The sequence below is a fragment of the Lepisosteus platostomus genome, chromosome 5 (assembly GCF_059453375.1).
Source record: "Lepisosteus platostomus isolate fLepPlt1 chromosome 5, fLepPlt1.hap1, whole genome shotgun sequence".
Lineage (NCBI taxonomy): Eukaryota > Metazoa > Chordata > Actinopteri > Semionotiformes > Lepisosteidae > Lepisosteus > Lepisosteus platostomus.
In genome coordinates this window covers 9,350,960-9,373,803 of record NC_142615.1, presented here as the reverse complement: position 1 = coordinate 9,373,803, position 22,844 = coordinate 9,350,960, and the positions used below count along the sequence as shown (strand labels likewise).

At 48.5% G+C, this 22,844-nt stretch overlaps 9 non-coding genes across 9 annotated transcripts; 5 read left to right on the top strand and 4 right to left on the bottom strand.

Annotated features, from left to right (window-relative positions):
• The first annotated feature begins 2,987 nt into the window (after positions 1-2,987).
• trnan-guu (transfer RNA asparagine (anticodon GUU)) lies at positions 2,988-3,061 on the top strand. Its single transcript has one exon. It is a non-coding gene; the product is annotated as a tRNA-Asn (tRNA).
• A 1,344-nt stretch (positions 3,062-4,405) lies between these two features.
• trnah-gug (transfer RNA histidin (anticodon GUG)) lies at positions 4,406-4,477 on the top strand. The gene has a single exon. It is a non-coding gene; the product is annotated as a tRNA-His (tRNA).
• Positions 4,478-5,035: 558 nt separating this feature from the next.
• On the bottom strand, positions 5,036-5,108 carry trnav-aac (transfer RNA valine (anticodon AAC)). Its single transcript has one exon. It is a non-coding gene; the product is annotated as a tRNA-Val (tRNA).
• A 109-nt stretch (positions 5,109-5,217) lies between these two features.
• On the bottom strand, positions 5,218-5,290 carry trnaf-gaa (transfer RNA phenylalanine (anticodon GAA)). The gene has a single exon. It is a non-coding gene; the product is annotated as a tRNA-Phe (tRNA).
• Positions 5,291-6,312: 1,022 nt separating this feature from the next.
• trnad-guc (transfer RNA aspartic acid (anticodon GUC)) lies at positions 6,313-6,384 on the top strand. The gene has a single exon. It is a non-coding gene; the product is annotated as a tRNA-Asp (tRNA).
• Positions 6,385-9,902: 3,518 nt separating this feature from the next.
• Positions 9,903-9,975, bottom strand: trnav-cac (transfer RNA valine (anticodon CAC)). Its single transcript has one exon. It is a non-coding gene; the product is annotated as a tRNA-Val (tRNA).
• A 694-nt stretch (positions 9,976-10,669) lies between these two features.
• On the top strand, positions 10,670-10,741 carry trnah-gug (transfer RNA histidin (anticodon GUG)). The gene has a single exon. It is a non-coding gene; the product is annotated as a tRNA-His (tRNA).
• A 7,819-nt stretch (positions 10,742-18,560) lies between these two features.
• trnah-gug (transfer RNA histidin (anticodon GUG)) lies at positions 18,561-18,632 on the top strand. Its single transcript has one exon. It is a non-coding gene; the product is annotated as a tRNA-His (tRNA).
• Positions 18,633-19,207: 575 nt separating this feature from the next.
• On the bottom strand, positions 19,208-19,280 carry trnav-aac (transfer RNA valine (anticodon AAC)). Its single transcript has one exon. It is a non-coding gene; the product is annotated as a tRNA-Val (tRNA).
• Positions 19,281-22,844: the final 3,564 nt, after the last annotated feature.

Genomic DNA, 22,844 nt, shown 5'->3' with positions numbered 1-22,844 from the left:
TTATTTCATGCGCATGGGAGCGAAACACAGAGACGCTCGGTGTATTTTTCTCAAATTCGAACAGTTCTTAAATATTTTTCTATCACGCTTTCGTGTGCTCACAAGATTGCCTGCGTTCGTAGCACGTATTTCTATGCATTCCTGTGTTTACAATGTTGGCATTGTTCCAAAATCACGCACATTCTCCTTTCTCCCTATTTGCTGGAGATACAATAGCTTTTTTTAAATACAATTGGTCACTTGCATCCGTAGCACGCATTCCTATAGAGTGGTATAGAATTACAGAGTATCTCTTGTGTCCACTGAAGTATTAGCACGCACTGTATCGTAGTATGTAGGCTGCGTATTCGACACGTATTAAAATACAAAATATGAAAACCCATCCCGATTTTTCATTGCACACTACACAGTTCCAGGGTCATTTGGCGTACCACCTGGTGGCACTCCACGTACCACTGCCGGTACGCGTACCACAGTTTGAGAACCACTGATCTACAGTATCTATAAATCTCTTACACGTCATTTACAATGGCTTTTCAACTAATAGCCCGTGCAGGGATCAAACCCTAGCTGTTGGTACAGTACGAGTTGCGTAAGGCTCTGTAACGCGCAGATGAGAAACTAACCTCTGCTTCTTCATTATATACACAGTGAGCTATATATGCGAGCTTACTGCCTCCTACGGGCTCTGTATTTGATTGCGGTACAAGACCGGCCGTGGAGATAAAGTGAGACGGGTGTGTACATTAAAAGGCTCATAGTGTCCCTGGGAGGGCTCAAACCACCACCCTTTTGGTTAACAACCGAACCACAAAGACTCATGTACAGCTTAACACTTCTCGGTCTCAGTGAAAGTGATACACTCCGTAAAATTTCCAGAGATTCATTTATTTTTAAAGGAAAATCACCAACAGCGGCCGAGATCTACTGGAGTTTTTTCATTCTATACTGCGATTTCTGAAGGGTACTCTGTGAAAATACGAGTTTTGACGAGAAGGGATGGACATATAAGGTCAAAAGGCTTGAGGAATTGAACCTTAAGGTGAAGACTGGGGGTTCAGTAGCAGCAGAACCTGATCAATATCAGTTGACTCCGATATACTTTGAAAATGAACTTGGGGATTTAGAGTCAGACGTGCTACCGTTGCACCATGGGGTACTTAATTAAAAAAAAAATAGAAAAAAAATCAGTGTTCCTGGAACTGTAATTGAGAACAACACCTGCACAAGAGCTGCGCAGGAAGAATAAAATGTGGTCTGGGAAGAAGAGACTCTCTTCGCAGAGCTGCGCTCTTCACAGATTTTTTTTTTGTGAAGCTGATTTGTCTCCTTTGGGAAATTCAACAGCACTGACAACCGTGACTTCATGGCGCAACGGTAGCGCGCCTGACTCCAGGTCAGAAGGCTGCGTGTTCAAATCATGTCGAGGTCAGCTGTTACTTTTTCAGGTTCTGCTGGTCCTGAACACGGAATTCACCCCATGCAGTTGAGTTCTATCTGTACACCACATAGATAATCAAAACAAAATAGAGCAGTACAGGACACGCAGTGTGGAGCTCACACAGGCTTACAGTCTCCAGCATTGGAGTGGAGGGGAAAAAAGAACTTTTTTTTTTAAGAGAAAAGGCACAGTTCACATCTGCTTAACATCACGTCCAACTTTAGAGACAGCTACATCAGATAATGGAATCCCGGAAGTTTCAGATAACTTTTTTTAATACAGGTTCAAGCAAACCTGAAAGTTAATGAGTTTCCGGACACTTTTGTTTTATTAAAAAGTGTCTGAAGCCTGAAAATGTAATTTGAAAACAAAACCCGCTATTGGACATTAGCAGGTGCTTTTTGTAACGATTTGCTATTTCATGCTGGAAAACAAAGGAAACAGACCCAACGTTTGCTTTCAGGTGCGGTTCATTACATAATATACATCTATTACTGAGGAGCTTGAATAAAATTTACACGAGCCAGGTAGAAGTCGAACCTAGAATCTTATGATCCGAAATCAGACGCGTTGTTTATTAAACCGCTGGCATTTCACATGACCTGAATTCCCCCATAGTGTGCTCAGCGCCGCTACTAGTAATGCACCGCTCCGTCTAAAATTTCAAAGTGAGAAACATGTGTTTTCTGATTTTTTATGAGTTTTAAAATATAATCTCTTTAAATACAGACAAGGGGTTTATGTTTCGCACTGAAATTCCGATTGACTGAGAATTCAAAGAAAGACTGTTTTCTTCCACAACACCGTATAATTATCACATCCACCAGACTCTCCAACCTCTCCAGATCTTGCTGGTCGAGCAATTGCTCCGATAAATTAGGTCACGTATCATGTTAAATCATTTCTTCTCAACACAACATTTCCTGGTGCACGTTTTCTCTATGAAAAAAAGACATTTTTCCGTTGCACGATTTCTCCTTTTTTATCAAAGCGTACAGAAATAAAAAAGAAGAAGAAATAGTGTCGCAAAAGAACTCTGTCGCCCTTGGGAGATGTCAAACGCATTGGACATGAAAATGGCAGATAAAAGCCAGTTCTCTTCGTTTCTCAGTGTCGGGGCTGCTATGTAAAAGAGGCAATTTGCTCTGAGCGCAGGTTCAGCGCTTACTGAACGCAGATGTCTCAGAGCGGTGTGTCCAAGCGGCTGTAAAAGGTGAAGACTGTCCTGTCACCGTAGCCTAGTTGGTTAAAGCGCTTCTCTATTAAACAAAAGAACCGAGATTCAAATCCCAGCCGTGTCTTTCTTCCTATCTTGTAGTACAGAACGTATCATTTCGGGCAATCACAAAGGGCTTGATTTCGTTAAATGCATGTGTTCATTTCCTTTCTGGAAAACTTGTTTTTGATGAAATTCACACAGCTTGCGAAAAATGAAATTCAATTCTTGGTTATCAGTGCAGAAGAAATATTACAGGAGGCAAAATAAACTGGAAGAGATTTTTTTTTAACCGAAAACTTGTGATTCGAGAAATGACCTTACCAGTCAGTCTCTGTGGCGCAATCGGTTAGCGCGTTCGGCTGTTAACCGAAAGGTTGGTGGTTCGAGTCCACCCAGGGACGGGGTTCTTTTGCGATATAAACATTGTCTTCAGTCGATTGGATTTCTCAGCGAAACCTTAACCATTTTAATATTTGCAGGAAATGCGAGTGTTTAACACGTGTCAGGGTCACCGGGAAATGTCCAATAATGCCCAACATTGCAACTCCCCAGAAAACCATATTCACTCAAAAAAAATTATCGTCGAATCTTCATTTATACTCCAGTTGAATCCTCTGCTGAAATATTTTAAAAATACAATGCAGGTTTGTTTGAGAACTTGACAAGCATTCTTACAATAGCACTGTGCAGTTGGATTTTGATATTTTGACATATTTACCTTAATTTTAAACATAAATACTATACAGTCTATTGTAATTTTAAAATATGTTAGCTGAGGATGCAAAGGGGTGAAAGGGAAAGGTCAGAGGGTATAGTAAAAACAAGGTTAGGATTGGTGGAGGTGGTAGGGGTGTTGTTGGTTTTTCTCTTGTCATGGAAATATAACTATTAATTTTAAAGGATCACTTACTGACGTCAGACAGCTGCCAATTCTCCAGACGCGTCTCTGGAAGGATAAACAGTTTATCCTCCGAGGTTCGTCCAATTTGCTAAAATTGTCCGGGTCCGGATGGAGTTTCAGCAGCCGTTCGCGCTCAGGTTTGTGATCCCGGACGAGCCCCCAAATTGTCATGGAAATATAACTATCAAGGAAGCCACAAGAGAGAGTTCTCACCTGAGTAAGGTCTTTATTTCAATATTGCAATTTTGGGAGCCCTGCAAAGTGCAACCAGAGACTCAATTTGTTACAAGCAGTACAGGGTTTTTATAAGACGTTGCGCTGTAAAAAAGTTCAGCACTTGGTCCCTTCTAAAACTTCCCCTTTCTCTAAGAGAAAACAGATTACATCATAGAGCGAGAGAAGAAAAACTAGATTTGTTATTCAAAGCTTATCAGTTACTTTCAGCTAATTCGAATGACCCAGACAGCATATATTGTTTTGGTACATTGTCTTCTAAACTAACCTAAACAGTGTACTTTGTTGACGAACTGTTTTCTAAAATTCTGCACGCACTGTAGCACAGCAGTTACATCCTTGAAATATATTATCTAAAAGCACCAATATATTTTTTCAAAGCTCTCTACATTTTTAAGAATCAATTTACTTATTAGATTTCCACTTCACCGGCATCATGCAAGCAAACTACATAAATATGAGAAAACACGCAAGAGAGTTGTCACTCAGAGTGTCGAAGGGTCGATGTATACTGGGGCTCAGTTGAAATGCAACGTCAGGATTTTTCCGAATTATGTCACACGAAGAGAGCACAGCCCTTTCCGCCCTGCCGCGTGTGTCTCGGTAACTCGCTGTGATCGTATAGTGGTCAGTACTTTGCGTTGTGGCCGCAACAACCCCGGTTCGAATCCGGGTCACGGCAGAATAGGGGCGTCTGCTTTTACTACTCGCACGAATGAAGGCAAAAAAAAAGCCAATCGATGTGAACGAACGGCGCTTTACAGAGGAGTACTGCCTGACTGGATCGTTGATGAACGACAGAGGCCACTCCGACCTCTTCTCGGTTTTCTTCAATGACTTACTAAGGATCTTCTTCACATTCGCCCACGCAGGGGAAGCCAGTTACACCAAAGCAAACGCAGGAAAGTGCATTTCAAGCAGAGACCAGGAGGGACTTGTTTACACCGAGAGTGGGCGGAGAATGGAACAATGCGCCCAGCCCTGTTGCTGGAGCCGATTCTTGATGAGCTCTTGGGCTCACTAAGAGGCCCCCGCTGGATGCTAATCTTTCTGTTGTTCTTGCAGGTCCTGCGCTGCTTTTGAGCCGACAGAGCTCGTCCTGGTCTGTTTGGTACAAGAGTTTGGTACGTTTGGTACGTGCGTTTGGTACAAGAGTGCACGAAGGCACCGGAAATACATTGGGAACAAATGACCGGTCGCTCAAGACCTCTGTGAAGTACAGGAGCGTGCAAAACGAGGCTGTTTCCGCCCGGTCTCGAACCGGGGACCTTTCGCGTGTTAGGCGAACGTGATAGCCGCTACACTACGGAAACCTGTAGGGACTGCTGCTGGTGTCTTGCTTGCGTTTCGGGCTGAGAAAGGGACGCGTCACTTTAGGCAGGTGGCGCTGGAGAGAGGAACAAAGGGCGCGATGAAACAAAATGCCGAAACCCGGGATCGAACCAGGGACCTTTAGATCTTCAGTCTAACGCTCTCCCAACTGAGCTATTTCGGCAGTGCGCAAAGCCCACAGCCACCTGCTCCAGCCTTCCTGTGTTGTGGCATGAGCGCACCAAGAGTAGCGGGAGAGTGTTGCAGGAACGTCACTCAGAAGGAAAGCCACCCAGCTGCGCCCTCTGAGCTCTGTCCAGCGCATCTTCCTCGCATGGACTCCTGCCTGCGACGGGCAGGAAACAATTAGCAAGAACAGAACGACACCCCATGGGTGTCTCATGACCGCACCTTAGGTTGTGACACGTGCAGGTGTGAGGGGTTGCCGGGCTACTTTGGAGCAGAGCTTGGGCGGAGGGGGGGCGGGAAAGCAGACAAAGAGGTGACACCTCAAGGTCTGCACGATCACAGCTCTCTGCCGCCCCAGGCTTCCGCTCGATAAGCTACTGGACACACCCGCCCCTCCTCACACAGACCGTGGAAAAGCCCCCGAGTGGGAGGGCTCTCTCTTCCTCCCAGGAGCTCTTGGACACGACGCCCAGACAGGGCGCGGGGAGCCGCCGCCTGCAAACACGGCTCCAGGCAGGACTCCACTCCGCAGGAGCCGCAGAGCAGAGGAGATGAGGGCAGCTTAGCTCCTGTGCAGAGACCTGAGCTGTTGTTGCTGTGGATGCTGTCTTTTCTGCACTCGGGGTAGGAGTGAATGTTGAGTTGCCCTTAGAAATGAAGCAGAGCACTTCAACGGCACGGGTGTGTGTGTGCGCGCCCTGGTGATTCTGGGAGACAGATCAAACCTGGGCTAAAAGAGAGGGGGCTTAGCCCTCTTCCATTTGCTAGTTCAAAGTTGTACAACCCCTTTGTATCTGCTAGGCGGCGCAGTCGTCGTGCACAAAGAACACTTTGAAAAGCGTCAAAGGCAAGTCATTCCGAGTTGGTCGTTTGTGTTTTCCGTTCAGACGCGAAATGCTGACATGATCTCTCGGCTCCTCGGTTGTCATTTCTGCTCCGTAAAGGGATCACAGCACGCGTCGGCTTCCAGCATGCTGGGTCGGGACACGATGCCGGGGGTTGGAGAGAGCGATGTCTTCCTCGTTAGTATAGTGGCCAGTATCCCCGCCTGTCACGCGGGAGACCGGGGTTCGATTCCCCGACGGGGAGTAGCTTTTCTTTCACCTCCTTAGAGAAATGACTGCCTTTCACTTCTCTGTTTTCTTTCACAGCGTCGTGCACCTTTTCATTGCTCTCGCTTTCAGAGCCTCCGCACGGCAGTCGACTCGACATCAGGAAGCACATTGAAGTGAAAGCAGGAAGCGCTGCGACATGCACTGTGCAGATCCCGCCACACTAAGAGGTGAGTGGGTCTGTTCGATGCACAAAGAACGCTTTGAGAAGCGTCAAAGGCAAGTCATTCCGAGTTGGTCGTTTGTGTTTTCCGTTCAGACGCGAAATGCTGAAATGATCTCTCGGCTCCTCGGTTGTCATTTCTGCTCCGTAAAGGAATCACAGCACGCGTCGGCTTCCAGCACGGTGGGTCGGGACACGATGCCGGGGGTCGGAGAGAGCGATGTCTTCCTCGTTAGTATAGGACCTGTCACCTGTCCCCACCTGTCACGCGGGAGACTGGGGTGCATCAGGACGCGCCTTGAAGTGAAAGCAGGATGCGCTGTGACATGCACTGTGCAGATCCCGCCACACTAAGAGTCACCCAGTGGGTCTGTTCGATCACAGCGCTAGGCGAATCCCCAATCCCCTTTTGTGTCTGGCGACAAAAGATGTCTGTTTCCGCCTGGTTTCGAACCGGGGACCTTTCGCGTGTGAGGCGAACGTGATAACCACTACACTATGGAAACGGTGGTAAGACGTGCCCAGCGGCCCAGCGCTGAGCTTCGCCAATGCGATTTAGCTGCTTCCAGTGCCTTTATTGGAGTGCGCTGATGGACCGTGCTCTCTCTCCAGAGACCAGCACGCCTGTCATGGACGGAGCAGGAAAGGCGGCGCCACATTCTACAGCCCTCTCCACGCAATCGACGAAATCGGGCTACTGAAGTGGAGAAAATCGCCTCTCCAGAAAGTGCAAATATCATCTTGGAGACTATAAATCCTATTGCCGAAGGTCAGCCCTGTCTACCAGAGTAACCCTCCCACAGCGATGATCAGCTCGTCTCACACGCGAGAAGTTTCGGTTGGAAACAAGCGCCCCCTCTTCTCGCACGTTTTGCACGTTCGAGTAGTTTTAATGCGGCTCTTTCGTACACGGTGCTGATCTTTTGGAAAGCAGGAGGCAAAACCGAGTCGAACCGCCTGGGTGAAAACCGGGAACCCTAACCGCTAGACTATATGGCAGCGAACAACCATGCTGTTCCCGGCATCATGCAAGCAAACTACATAAATATGAGAAAACACGCGAGAGAGTTGTCACTCAGAGTGTCGAAGGGTCGATGTATACTGGGGCTCAGTTGAAATGCAACGTCAGGACTTTTCCGATTTATGTCACACGAAGAGAGCACAGCCCTTTCCGCCCTGCCGCGTGTGTCTCGGTAACTCGCTGTGATCGTATAGTGGTCAGTACTTTGCGTTGTGGCCGCAACAACACCGGTTCGAATCCGGGTCACGGCAGAATAGGGGCGTCTGCTTTTACTACTCGCACGAATGAAGGCAAAAAAAAGCCAATCGACGTGAACGAACGGCGCTTTACAGAGGAGTACTGCCTGACTGGATCGTTGATGAACGACAGAGGCCACTCCGACCTCTTCTCGGTTTTCTTCAATGACTTACTAAGGATCTTCTTCACATTCGCCCATGCAGGGGAAGCCAGTTACACCAAAGCAAACGCAGGAAAGTGCATTTCAAGCAGAGACCAGGAGGGACTTGTTTACACCGAGAGTGGGCGGAGAATGGAACAATGCGCCCAGCCCTGTTGCTGGAGCCGATTCTTGATGAGCTCTTGGGCTCACTAAGAGGCCCCCGCTGGATGCTAATCTTTCTGTTGTTCTTGCAGGTCCTGCGCTGCTTTTGAGCCGACAGAGCTCGACCTGGTCTGTCGGCACAGCCCAATTGCAAATGATCGGCTCCGCGTACAGAAGGAACGTGCGTTTGGTACAAGAGTGCACGAAGGCACCGGAAATACATTGGGAACAAATGACCGGTCGCTCAAGACCTCTGTGAAGTACAGGAGCGTGCAAAACGAGGCTGTTTCCGCCCGGTCTCGAACCGGGGACCTTTCGCGTGTTGGCGAACGTGATAGCCGCTACACTACGGAAACCTGTAGGGACTGCTGCTGGTGTCTCGCTTGCGTTTCGGGCTGAGAAAGGGACGCGTCACTTTAGGCAGGTGGCGCTGGAGAGAGGAACAAAGGGCGCGATGAAACAAAATACCGAAACCCGGGATCGAACAAGGGACCTTTAGATCTTCAGTCTAACGCTCTCCCAACTGAGCTATTTCGGCAGTGCGCAAAGCCCACAGCCACCTGCTCCAGCCTTCCTGTGTTGTGGCATGAGCGCACCAAGAGTAGCGGGAGAGTGTTGCAGGAACGTCACTCAGAAGGAAAGCCACCCAGCTGCGCCCTCTGAGCTCTGTCCAGCGCATCTTCCTCGCATGGACTCCTGCCTGCGACGGGCAGGAAACAATTAGAAAGAACAGAACGACACCCCATGGGTGTCTCATGACCGCACCTTAGGTTGTGACACGTGCAGGTGTGAGGGGTTTCCGGGCTACTTTGGAGCAGAGCTTGGGCGGAGGGGTGGCGGGAAAGCAGACAAAGAGGTGACACCTCAAGGTCTGCACGATCACAGCTCTCCGCCGCCCCAGGCTTCCGCTCGATAAGCTACTGGACACACCCGCCCCTCCTCACACAGACCGTGGAAAAGTCCCCGAGTGGGAGGGCTCTCTCTTCCTCCCAGGAGCTCTTGGACACGACGCCCAGACAGGGCGCGGGGAGCCGCCGCCTGCAAACACGGCTCCAGGCAGGACTCCACTCCGCAGGAGCCGCAGAGCAGAGGAGATGAGGGCAGCTTAGCTCCTGTGCAGAGACCTGAGCTGTTGTTGCTGTGGATGCTGTCTTTTCTGCACTCGGGGTAGGAGTGAATGTTGAGTTGCCCTTAGAAATGAAGCAGAGCACTTCAACGGCACGGGTGTGTGTGTGTGCGCCCTGGTGATTCTGGGAGACAGATCGAACCTGGGCTAAAAGAGAGGGGGCTTAGCCCTCTTCCATTTGCTAGTTCAAAGTTGTACAACCCCTTTGTATCTGCTAGGCGGCGCAGTCGTCGTGCACAAAGAACACTTTGAAAAGCGTCAAAGGCAAGTCATTCCGAGTTGGTCGTTTGTGTTTTCCGTTCAGACGCGAAATGCTGAAATGATCTCTCGGCTCCTCGGTTGTCATTTCTGCTCCGTAAAGGAATCACAGCACGCGTCGGCTTCCAGCACGGTGGGTCGGGACACGATGCCGGGGGTCGGAGAGAGCGATGTCTTCCTCGTTAGTATAGGACCTGTCACCTGTCCCCACCTGTCATGGCGGGAGACTGGGGTGCATCAGGACGCGCCTTGAAGTGAAAGCAGGATGCGCTGTGACATGCACTGTGCAGATCCCGCCACACTAAGAGGTGGGTCCAGTGGGTCTGTTCTATCACAGCGCTAGGCGAATCCCCAATCCCCTTTTGTGCCTGGCGACAAAAGAGGTCTGTTTCCGCCCGGTTTCGAACCGGGGACCTTTCGCGTGTGAGGCGAACGTGATAACCACTACACTACGGAAACGGTGGTAAGACATGCCCAGCGGCCCAGCCCTGAGCTTCGTCAATGCGATTCAGCTGCTTCCAGTGCCTTTATTGGAGTGCGCTGATGGACCGTGCTCTCTCTCCAGAGACCAGCACGCCTGTCATGGACGGAGCAGGAAAGGCGGCGCCACATTCTACAGCCCTCTCCACGCAATCGACGAAATCGGGCTACTGAAGTGGAGAAAATCGCCTCTCCAGAAAGTGCAAATATCATCTTGGAGACTATAAATCCTATTGCCGAAGGTCAGCCCTGTCTACCAGAGTAACCCTCCCACAGCGATGATCAGCTCGTCTCACACGCGAGAAGTTTCGGTTGGAAACAAGCGCCCCCTCTTCTCGCACGTTTTGCACGTTCGAGTAGTTTTAATGCGGCTCTTTCGTACACGGTGCTGATCTTTTGGAAAGCAGGAGGCAAAACCGAGTCGAACCGCCTGGGTGAAAACCGGGAACCCTAACCGCTAGACTATATGGCAGCGAACAACCATGCTGTTCCCGGCATCATGCAAGCAAACTACATAAATATGAGAAAACACGCGAGAGAGTTGTCACTCAGAGTGTCGAAGGGTCGATGTATACTGGGGCTCAGTTGAAATGCAACGTCAGGACTTTTCCGAATTATGTCACACGAAGAGAGCACAGCCCTTTCCGCCCTGCCGCGTGTGTCTCGGTAACTCGCTGTGATCGTATAGTGGTCAGTACTTTGCGTTGTGGCCGCAACAACCCCGGTTCGAATCCGGGTCACGGCAGAATAGGGGCGTCTGCTTTTACTACTCGCACGAATGAAGGCAAAAAAAAGCCAATCGACGTGAACGAACGGCGCTTTACAGAGGAGTACTGCCTGACTGGATCGTTGATGAACGACAGAGGCCACTCCGACCTCTTCTCGGTTTTCTTCAATGACTTACTAAGGATCTTCTTCACATTCGCCCATGCAGGGGAAGCCAGTTACACCAAAGCAAACGCAGGAAAGTGCATTTCAAGCAGAGACCAGGAGGGACTTGTTTACACCGAGAGTGGGCGGAGAATGGAACAATGCGCCCAGCCCTGTTGCTGGAGCCGATTCTTGATGAGCTCTTGGGCTCACTAAGAGGCCCCCGCTGGATGCTAATCTTTCTGTTGTTCTTGCAGGTCCTGCGCTGCTTTTGAGCCGACAGAGCTCGTCCTGGTCTGTCGGCACAGCCCAATTGCAAATGATTGGCTCCGCGTAGAGAAGGAACGTGCGTTTGGTACAAGAGTGCATGAAGGCACCGGAAATACATTGGGAACAAATGACCGGTCGCTCAAGACCTCTGTGAAGTACAGGAGCGTGCAAAAAGAGACTGTTTCCTGAATTCTACAAGAGCGGAGAATTCTACAGGTTTCGAACCGGGGACCTTTCGCGTGTGAGGCGAACGTGATAACCGCTACACTATGGAAACGGTGAGAATACAGGCCCAGCGGCAGTGAGTATTCAACTTCATTGCATTACTGCTCCCAACCAGTTGATATCAATTTAATTCCTAAGGGTTATGTACTTGTTTTGCGTATCTAATGTCGAAGTTGAAAACTTCTAAAGTTCTAAATGAATGATATACCGAACTTATGTCCTCTTGATATGTGTAACTCTTTGTAACTGAATGAATTTATATCTTTTGTATTCTGATAACCCTTACGATAAGATCTGTTAGGTTTGCATGCATATTCTATATCTTAATAAATGTATCCTCGTGTATTAGTACCTGTGTGTGCGTTGTTTGAGTTATATCGCATGGTTGGATTCTAAGACCATTAAATGAATTAATTTTGTGATTTACTGCCACAAAAATAATTGTCCCAGTAAATGCCCAAACCCCTACAGAACTGGTGCCTCATGAGAGCACACTACAACAGTGTCTGATCTCCTGTCCCAGCCTGAGGAGCAGACAGCGAGTCTGTCTCTCAATAATACTAATAATACAGTATGTGATTCCCTGCCCCAGCCAGAGGAACAGACAGTGAGCCTGTCTCTCAATAATAATAATCCAGTGTGTGATCTCCTGTCCCAGCCTGGGAAACAGTGAGTCAGCCTCTCAATAATTATAATACAGTGTGATTTACTGTCTCAGCCTGAGGAACACAGAGTGAGCCTGTATCTCAATAATAATAATACAGTGGTTGATCTCCTGTACTAGCCTGAGGAACAGACAGCGAACCTGTCTCTCAATAATAATAATACAGTGTGTGACCTCCTGTCCCAGCTTGGGGAACAGTGAACCAGACTCTCAATAATAATAATACAGTGTGATCTCCTGTCCCAGCCTGAGGAACAGTGAGCTTGTCTCTCAATAATAATAATACAGTGTGATCCCCTGTCCCAGCCTGAGGAACAGTGATCCTGTTTCTCAATAATAAAAGTACAGTGTGTGATTTCCTGTCCCAGCCTGAGGAACAGACTGTGAGCCTGTCTCTCAATAATAAAAGTACAGTGTGTGATCTCCTGTCCCAGCCTTGGGAACAGACAGTAAATGTCACGCCCTCTGCAGCCAGAGGGCGCTCCTTCTCTGTCCTGTCCCTAGTTTCCAGTCTGCTGTTCTTCCTGTCCCTCTCTTTCCCTTGGGCTATATATTTCCGGGTCTTGCACTCAGTCCTCGCTCAGCATTGACGTTCAGATGTCCTGAGACCCGCCTAACACCAGGGCGCCCCACGTCCGCTCCCTGAGGGCATTGGTTTCTATACGGGATTCCTGAACTCTTTGCACTAATGAGCCCGGGCCTTTTTCCTGTCTCGCCGCTTCGCATATGGGTCTTTTTCCGCTCTCCTGCTCCCCACGGTTAGTCCCTTTGGACGTCCGTAACAGTAAGCCTCTCTCAATAATAATAATACAGTATGTGATCTCCTGTCTTAGCCTGAGGAACAGACAGTGATCCTGTCTCTCAATAATAATAAACCAGTGTGGGATGTCCTGTCCCAGTCTAAGGAACAAACAGTGAGCCAAACAGACTCTCAATAATAATGCTAATATACTGTGATCTACTGTTCCAGCCTGAGGAACAGACAGTGAGCCTGTCTCTCAATAAAAATACTACAGTGTTGGATCTCCTGTCCCAGCCTGAGGAACAGTGAGCCTGTCTCTCAAGAATAATAATACAGTGTGATCTCCTGTCCAAGCCTGAGGAACAGAGGGCCTGTCTCTCAATAATAATAATACAGTGTGTGATCTCCTGTCCCAGCCTGAGGAACAGACAGTGAACCTTTCTCTCAATAATAATAATCCAGTGTGGAATGTCCTGTCCCAGCAAGAGGAACAGACAGTTCCCCAGCCTGGGGAACACTGAGCCTGTCTCTAAATACTAATAATACAGTGTGTCATTTCTTGCCCCAGTCAGAGGAACAGACAGTGAGCCCCTCTCTCCCTCTCTCCAATAATACAGAGTGTGTGACCACCTGTCCCAGACTGAGGAAAAGACAGTGAGTCTGTCTCTAAATAATAATAATACAGTGTGGGATCTCCTGTCCCAGCCTGGGGAGCAGTGAGCCAGACTCTCAATAATTATAATACAGTGTGATCTACTGTCCCAGCCTGAGGAACAGACAGTGAGTTTGTCTCTCAATAATAATACAGTGTTATCTCCTGTCCCAGCCTGGGGAACAGACAGTGAGCCTGTCTCTCAATAATAATAATAATAATACAGTGTGTGATCTCCTGTCCCAGCCTGAGGAACAGACAGTGAGACTGTCTCTCAATAATAATAATACAGTGTGTGATCTCCTGTCCCAGCCTGGGGAACAGTGTGCCAGACTCTCAATAATATTAATAATAATAATACAGTGTGATCTACTGTCCCAGCCTGAGGAACAGACAGTGAGCCTGTCTCAATAATAATACACAGTGTGTGACCATCTGTCCCAGACTGAGGAAAAGACAGTGAGTCTGTCTCTAAATAATAATAATACAGTGTGGGATCTCCTGTCCCAGCCTGGGGAACAGTGAGCCAGACTCTCAATAATAATAATACAGTGTTATCTCCTGTCCCAGCCTGGGGAACAGACAGTGAGCCTGTCTCTCAATAATAATAATACAGTGTGTGATCTCCTGTCCCAGCCTGAGGAACAGACAGTGAGACGTTCTCTCAATAATAATAATAATACTGTGTGAGTTCCTGACCCAGCCTGCGGAACATACAGTGAGCCTGTCTCTCTATAATAATTATTCAGTGTGGGATCTCCTGTCAAACTCTGAGGAACAGACAGTGAGCCTGTCTCTAAATAATAATAATACAGTGTGTGATCCTCTGTCCCAGCCTGAGGAACAGACAGTGAGCCTGTCTCTCAATAATAATAATACAGTTTGTGCTCTCCTGTCCCAGCCTGAGGAACAGTGAGCAGTCCTAATAGTTACCGCTTTCCTGATTTAGCTCAGCAGCTTTTATTTCGCCTGAAGCGCAAGCAACTTGTGAGAACAGGTTGGGTTTGCTGTGCTTAAATGGTTCGGCGTCTTCGTGTCGTAGCGCCGCAACGGTGTGTTTTCCTTCCTTCTCTTTTCAGCCCAGAAGAAACATTTTACTTGTTCCTTTTGTAGCCCACGCATGCTGATGCCTGTGTTGTGTTGTGGATTTTCCCCTTCTTGAATTTGTACTCCTCCTCCCTACCTCTACCTCTCCCTCTCTCTACTTCTCCCTCTCTCCCTTACCCCCTCTCTCTCCACCTCTCTCCCTCTCCCTTGCCCTCCACCTCTCTCCCTCTTTCTACCTCTCTACCGCTCTACCTCTCCCTACCCCTCTCTGCTCTCTCTCACTCTGGAGTTTATTTTCCAGACAGAAATCCAGCTCCGTCCCACCTGTGTAAGATTGGTGATGCAGGATGAGAGTTCTGTGGTCTGTTTCAAATCCGCCTGTGATGAGACACCGAGGAGAAATGAAGAGCCCCAGGCGCGGTAGAAAATCACCCAGGAAAGAGACTTTCAATGTTGGAAAAAAAAGTTGTTAGTAACGGACATAATATGTTTGTTTTGTTTTTTTAATCGCTGCGATGTGTGACTAAGCTCATACGACTAAGAGTTGCCCCCTTTGTCAAGATCTGGTAACCTGCTCGTCGCTGGTGGGCCAGATCGTGTCCCCCGTCACTATACTGGGGCAATAGGACCCACACAGACCGCAGGGTGAGCACCCCCTGCTGGCCCCACAGAGAGAGAGAGGTAGAGCACCACAACCCAGACTCAACCACATCACAGCACAGATCAAACAGCAATATCTCACACACTGCGACACACACAAACACAACATAAACTGGAATGCTACAGAACCTTAAACAGACAATACACACTAGCCGAATATTTGACCAAAATAACAAATAACAAACAGAAACAGACCCTGACGAAGTACAGGCTCAGTGACCACAACCTGGCCATAGAAACTGGGCGACACAGGCAGACCTGGCTGCCCAGAGAGGACAGGCTGTGCTCCCACTGCCAGCAGGGAGAAATAGAGACAGAGGTGCACTCCCTACTGCACTGTGACAGATACTCTGGGATTAGAGAAACATTCTTCCCGAAATTCAGAAATCTAATCTCAGAGTTCCCACACCTGCCAAAACCACAACGGGTCCCAATCCTACTGGGAGAGGGAGGAGGGAACTCAGTTGATCTGGCAGCCCAGTATGTGATCTCCTGTCACAGCCTGAGGAACAGTGAGTCTGTCTCCCAATAATGCTCCAGCCACCTACAGTATATGTTAATATTTTATAATATGTCTTTGTTGTAAATGTCTGTAACATGTCTGTAGATGTTATTTTACTTCTATTTCTTGTTTGGTTCCATGTTAATTTTATTATTTTTATTTGTTTTGGTAACACTGATTGTACCCATCGGTCATGCTAATAAAGCACCTTGAATTGAAATAGAGGTAGGGAGAGAGGTAGGGAGGGGAAAAGGGAGAGGTAGGGAGAGAGGTAGAGAGAGGGAGAGGTAGAGGTAGGGAGAGAGAGGAGGAGTACAAATTCAAGCAGAAGCCTGAGTGGAGCACTGTCGTATGGCCCTGACATCAATCCCTCAACTCTCTGCATAAAGCAGTGTCTTATGGCCATGACATCCCACCCCCACCACTCTCAGTGGAAAGCACTGTCGTAACCCACCTCCTCCGCTCTCTGCGAAAAGCAGTATCTTCAGGCACTGACACCCACCCCTTCACTCTCTGCGTTAAGCTGTGTTGTCAGGCCCTGACATCCCACCCCCGCCACTTTCTGTGTAAAACACTGTCATAAGGCCCTGACATCACACCCCCACCACTCTCTGCGGAAAGCACTGTCGTATAACCCTGAGACCCACCCCTCCACTCTCTGCATAAAACAGTGTCGTCTAGCCCTGACACCCACCCCTCCACTCTCTGCGTTAAGCTGTGTTGTCAGGCCCTGACATCCCACCCCCGCCACTCTCTGTGTAAAGCAGTGTCATATGGCCCTGACACCAATCCCTCCACTCTCTGTATAAAGCAGTCTCTTATGGCCCTGAAACCCTCCCCTCCACTCTCTACATAACGCAGTGTCGTCAAGCCCTGACATCCCTCCCCCGCCACTCTCTGTGTAAAGCACTGTCGTATGGCCCTGACATCACACCCCCACCACTCTCTGCGTAAAGCATTGTCGTATAACCCTGAGACCCACCCCTCCACTCTCTGCATAAAACAGTGTCGTCAAGCCCTGACATCCCACCCCTGCCACTCTCTACGTAAAGAAGTGTCGTATGGCCCTGACACCCACCCTCCACTATCTGCGTTAATCTGTGTTGTCAGGCCCTGACATCCCACCCTCGCCACTCTCTACGTAAAGAAGTGTCGTATGGCCCTGACATCCCACCCCCGCCACTATCTGCGTAAAGCAGTATCGTCAGGCCCTGACATCCCACCCCTGCCACTCCCTGCGTAAAGAAGTGTCGTATGGCCCTGACACCCACCCTCCAGCTCTCCGCCGCCCCAGGCTTCTGCTCGATAAGCTACTGGACACACCCGCCCCTCCTCACACAGAACGTGGAAAAGCCCCCGAGTGGGAGGGCTCTCTCTTCCTCCCAGGAGCTCTTGGACACGATGCACAGACAGAGCGCGGGGAGCCGCCGCCTGCAAACACGGCTCCAGGCAGGACTCCGCTCCGCAGGAGCCGCAGAGCAGAGGAGATGGGGGCAGCTTAGCTCCTGTGCAGAGACCTGAGCTGTTGTTGCTGCGGACGCTGTCTTTTCTGCACTCGGGGTAGGAGTGAATGTTGAGTTGCCCTTAGAAATGAAGCAGAGCACTTCAACGGCACGGGTGTGTGTGTGTGCGCCCTGGTGATTCTGGGAGACAGATCGAACTGGGCTAAAAGACATTTAAAAGACAAAAGACAAATAAAAAACATTTGCTAGTTCAAAGTTGTACAACCCATTTGTATCTGCTAGGCGGCGCAGTCGTCGTGCACAAAGAACGCTTTGAAAAGCGTCAAAGGCAAGTCATTCCGAGTTGGTCGTTTGTGTTTTCCGTTCAGACGCGAAATGCTGAAATGATCTCTCGGCTCCTCGGTTGTCATTTCTGCTCCGTAAAGGAATCACAGCACGCGTCGGCTTCCAGCACGGTGGGTCGGGACACGATGCCGGGGGTCGGAGAGAGCGATGTCTTCCTCATTAGTATAGGACCTGTCACCTGTCCCCACCTGTCACGCGGGAGACTGTGGTACATCAGGGCGCGCATTGAAGTGAAAGCAGGATGCGCTGTGATATGCACTGTGCAGATCCCGCCACACTAAGAGGTGAGTGGGTCTGTTGGATCACAGCGCTAGGCGAATCCCCAATCCCCTTTTGTGCCTGGCGACAAAAGATGTCTGTTTCCACCTGGTTTTGAACCGGAGACCTTTTGCGTGTGAGGCGAACGTGATAACCACTACACTACGGAAACGGTGGTAAGACGAGCCCAGCGGCCCAGTGCTGAGCTTCGCCAATGCGATTCAGCTGCTTCCAGTGCCTTTATTGGAGTGCGCTGATGGACTGTGCTGTCTCTCCAGAGACCAGCACGCCTGTCATGGACGGAGCAGGAAAGGCGGCGCCACATTCTACAGCCCTCTCCACGCAATCGACAAAATCAGGCTACTGAAGTGGAGAAAATCGCCTCTCCAGAAAGTGCAAATATCATCTTGGAGACTATAAATCCTATTGCCGAAGGTCAGCCCTGTCTACCAGAGTAACCCTCCCACAGCGATAATCAGCTCGTCTCACACGCGAGAAGTTTCGGTTGGAAACAAGCGCCCCCTCTTCTCGCACGTTTTGCACGTTCGAGTAGTTTTAATGCGGCTCTTTCGTACAAGGTGCTGATCTTTTGGAAAGCAGGAGGCAAAACCGAGTCGAACCGCCTGGGTGAAAACCAGGAACCCTAACCGCTAGACTATATGGCAGCGAACAACCATGCTGTTCCCGGCATCATGCAAGCAAACTACATAAATATGAGAAAACACGCAAGAGAGTTGTCACTCAGAGTGTCGAAGGGTCGATGTATACTGGGGCTCAGTTGAAATGCAACGTCAGGACTTTTCCGAATTATGTCACACGAAGAGAGCACAGCCCTTTCCGCCCTGCCGTGTGTGTCTCGGTAACTCGCTGTGATCGTATAGTGGTCAGTACTTTGCGTTGTGGCCGCAACAACCCCGGTTCGAATCCGGGTCACGGCAGAATAGGGGCGTCTGCTTTTACTACTCGCACGAATGAAGGCAAAAAAAAAGCCAATCGATGTGAACGAACGGCGCTTTACAGAGGAGTACTGCCTGACTGGATCGTTGATGAACGACAGAGGCCATTCCGACCTCTTCTCGGTTTTCTTCAATGACTTACTAAGGATCTTCTTCACATTTGCCCATGCAGGGGAAGCCAGTTACACCAAAGCAAACGCAGGAAAGTGCATTTCAAGCAGAGACCAGGAGGGACTTGTTTACACCAAGAGTGGGCGGAGAATGGAACAATGCGCCCAGCCCTGTTGCTGGAGCCGATTCTTGATGAGCTCTTGGGCTCACTAAGAGGCCCCCGCTGGATGCTAATCTTTCTGTTGTTCTTGCAGGTCCTGCGCTGCTTTTGAGCCGACAGAGCTCGTCCTGGTCTGTCGGCACAGCCCAATTGCAAATGATCGGCTCCGCGTACAGAAGGAACGTGCGTTTGGTACAAGAGTGCACGAAGGCACCGGAAATACATTGGGAACAAATGACCGGTCGCTCAAGACCTCTGTGAAGTACAGGAGCGTGCAAAACGAGGCTGTTTCCGCCCGGTCTCGAACCGGGGACCTTTCGCGTGTTAGGCGAACGTGATAGCCCCTACACTACGGAAACCTGCAGGGACCGCTGCTGGTGTCTCGCTTGCGTTTCGGGCTGAGAAAGGGAAGCGACACCTTAAGCAGGGGGCGCTGGAGAGAGGAACAAAGGGCGCGATGAAATAGAATGCCGAAACCCGGGATCGAATCAGGGACCTTTAGATCTTCAGTCTAACGCTCTCCCAGCTGAGCTATTTCGGCGGTGCAGAGAGCATACAGCCACCTGCTCCAGCCTTCCTGTGTTGCGGCATGAGCGCACCAAGAGGAGCGGGAGAGTGTTGCAGGAACGTCACTCAGAAGGAAAGCCACCCAGCTGCGCCCTCTGAGCTCTGTCCAGCGCATCTTCCTCGCATGGACTCCTGCCTGCAACGGGCAGGAAACAATTAGCAAGAACAGAACGGCACCCCATGGGTGTCTCATGACCGCACCTTAGGTTGTGACACGTGCAGGTGTGAGGGGTTGCCGGGCTACTTTGGAGCAGAGCTTGGGCGGAGGGGGGGCGGGAAAGCAGACAAAGAGGTGACACCTCAAGGTCTGCACGATCACAGCTCTCCGCCGCCCCAGGCTTCCGCTCGATAAGCTACTGGACACACCCGCCCCTCCTCACACAGACCGTGGAAAAGCCCCCGAGTGGGAGGGCTCGCTCTTCCTCCCAGGAGCTCTTGGACACGACGCACAGACAGAGCGCGGGGAGCCGCCGCCTGCAAACACGGCTCCAGGCAGGACTCTGCTCCGCAGGAGCCGCAGAGCAGAGGAGATGGGGGCAGCTTAGCTCCTGTGCAGAGACCTGAGCTGTTGTTGCTGCGGACGCTGTCTTTTCTTTTCACGGGGTAGGACATCAGGAAGCACATTGAAGCGCTGCGACATGCACTGTACAGATACCGCCACTACTGGGCCCTATTTCCCCGGATCGAAACTGAGCGGAAACAGGCCCGTTTCGTTTGTTGCCACGCACACTGTTTGGGGATTCGCCTAGCGCTGTGATCGAACAGACCCACTCACCTCTTAGTGTGGCGGGATCTGCACAGTGGATGTCGCAGCGCTTCCTGCTTTCACTTCAATGCATGTCCTGATGTACCCTGGTCTCCCGCGTAGCAGGTGGGGATACTTGCCACTATACTAACGAGGAAGACATCGCTCTCTGCTTAGCGTGCAAAACACTTACTTGCAGCATTGTGGTTGCTGTGGTTTAAATGTTATTGGTTTGTGAACAGAATACCCCTATCCCAGTGCATTGTGCCACATTAAATAAACGCACGAGAAAAAGAGATTCAGAACGCAAAGCTGTGTCAGTGTTCTGTGTAAAAAATCGGTTTGAACATCATGGGAGCTGTTTTTAATTAGCTGCTGAGTAAAGAATATTTTAGTCTTCCTGCTGTCAGTAGTATTGTGCATATAGTTGACTCTTACCTGAATGAAAACAGGACGTAAAGGAAGGGTTTTAGAATTCAGACAAAGCTTTATTTGCGTGCTTACAGTCTGAGTAATTGGAGACTGCACTATTCTGTTGCCTATAGTCATATATGGGTTTTTCGCATGAAGCCGTATTGAACAGTATTTCTCGTGTTGTGAACTTGTGTATGCAGCGGTCCCCCGGGTTCCAGTAAGTGCGTAATTACGCATCGATGAAAAACCGGAGGTTTAAAAAAAGATAATTAGCTCACTGATACTTTGATGTAGAGGCTGTGGAAATATCCACATGTCGTGGTCTTTAAAATGTATTTGGTTTGAAGGCGTTCTGTGCTTCCGTTGCGAAGATATGGACAAAAGAATATTCGTGCTTGGTCAAAAAAATGTCATATAAATGAAAAAGTAAAGGCTGAGAAAGCATTCACAATGTGTTTTATACACAAGTATTCTCGCGATTCTTAGAGGTTTCGTGTAAATGCTACAGGCGTGCCAAAATCGTTTTTGAACTTCATGCTAACTTTACCCCAGTCTGGTACCGTAGGTCACGTAGCTTAAAATCCCAGTCATGTTTTTTTTCCTATCTTCTTCTATCATAACGTACCGTTTCGGACTGTCACAAAGGGCTTGATTTCGTTAAATGCATGTATTTATACCCTTTCTGGGAAACTTGTATTTCAAGAAATTCACACAGCTTGCGAGAAATTAAATTCAATTCTTGATTATCAGTGCAGAAGAAATATTACCAGCTGGCAAAAAAAGGTTTTTTTTTTACCGGAAAGTTGTGATGCAAGACACGGACCCACCATTCCCTCTGTGTGGCGTGTTTGGTTGTTAACTGAAAGGTTGGTGGTTCCAGTCCACCTAGGGACAGGTTTCTTTTGCGATGTAAACATTGTCTTCGCAAAGGTCGATTGGATTTCTCAGCGAAACCTTTACCATTTTAATATTTGCAGGAAATGCGAGTCCTTAACACGTGTCAGAATCACCGGGAAATGTCCAGTCACTGTATGTCCAACGTCGCAACTCCCCAGAAAACCATATTCACCCAAGAAAAGTCGAGTCGTCATTTATACCCCCGTTGCATCCTCTGCTGAAATATTTTAAAAATACAATGCAGATTTGTTAAGGAACTTGCAAGCATTGTTACATTAGCACCGTGCATTTGGACTTCGATATTTTGACACATTTACTTTAATTTTAAACATAAATACTGTACAATCTATTGTAATTTTGTTGTACTGTTAAAATATGTTAGCTGAGGATGCAAAGGGGTGAAAGGGAAAGGTCAGAGGGTGTAGTCCAAGGTTAGGATTGGTGGAGGTGATAAGGGTGTTGATGGTTTTTCTCTGTAGAGGATGATTGAGTTTTTTATCCTTCTCTGAAGTGAGAAACTGGAAGAGTTGGGAGTTGAAGGATCTGATGAGGTTAGTTATGAAAGGAAGTTGATGTGGAGCTGTTAGCCGTAAAAACTCCTTAATGTCTTTGATGTTGACATCAGCGATAAACTGCACTCAGCAAAGATAAAAAGAAAATTACCTTTGCTTACTGCCCTGTCTTTCTCACACCTGAAGAAGGCTCCACAGCCGAAACATTGTGATTCTTTTCTTCTCTTTTCAGCAGGAATAGTCCTTTACTTGTTCCTTTGCAGCCTACGCATGCTGACGCATCTACCCACCCGATATCTAACATTCCTATAATCACAACTATGAATGTCCACTTTGGGTATTTTTTCCATGATTATTTATTTATTATTATTATTATTATTATTATTATTATTATTATTATTATTATTATTATTATTTATTCTGTCATTGAAGCATATTTTATGTCATACTGAAGTGTCATAATCACTGAAAAAATATTTTTTTCATTTAGAAAGTAAGAAAATGATAAATCACTAGGAATTGCATTTAGCCTGTTCTGATCTAGATTTTCTATATACTTTAACATGCCATGTTCACAATGTCACAACTCATAAATGAAACAGTGAAGTGTTGTAATTACAAATGTACATAATGCCGAGACATTGAGATGTTTTGGTAATGAGGAAGGAGGGACATGCAATGTTCACAGGGTCAAATTTATAAAACGCTACAGTAAAATTTCTTGTATTTCGGGATTATGAGAGCCTGTTACATTGTGTCTCACACCTCAGTGTCAGAATTTTGAGACA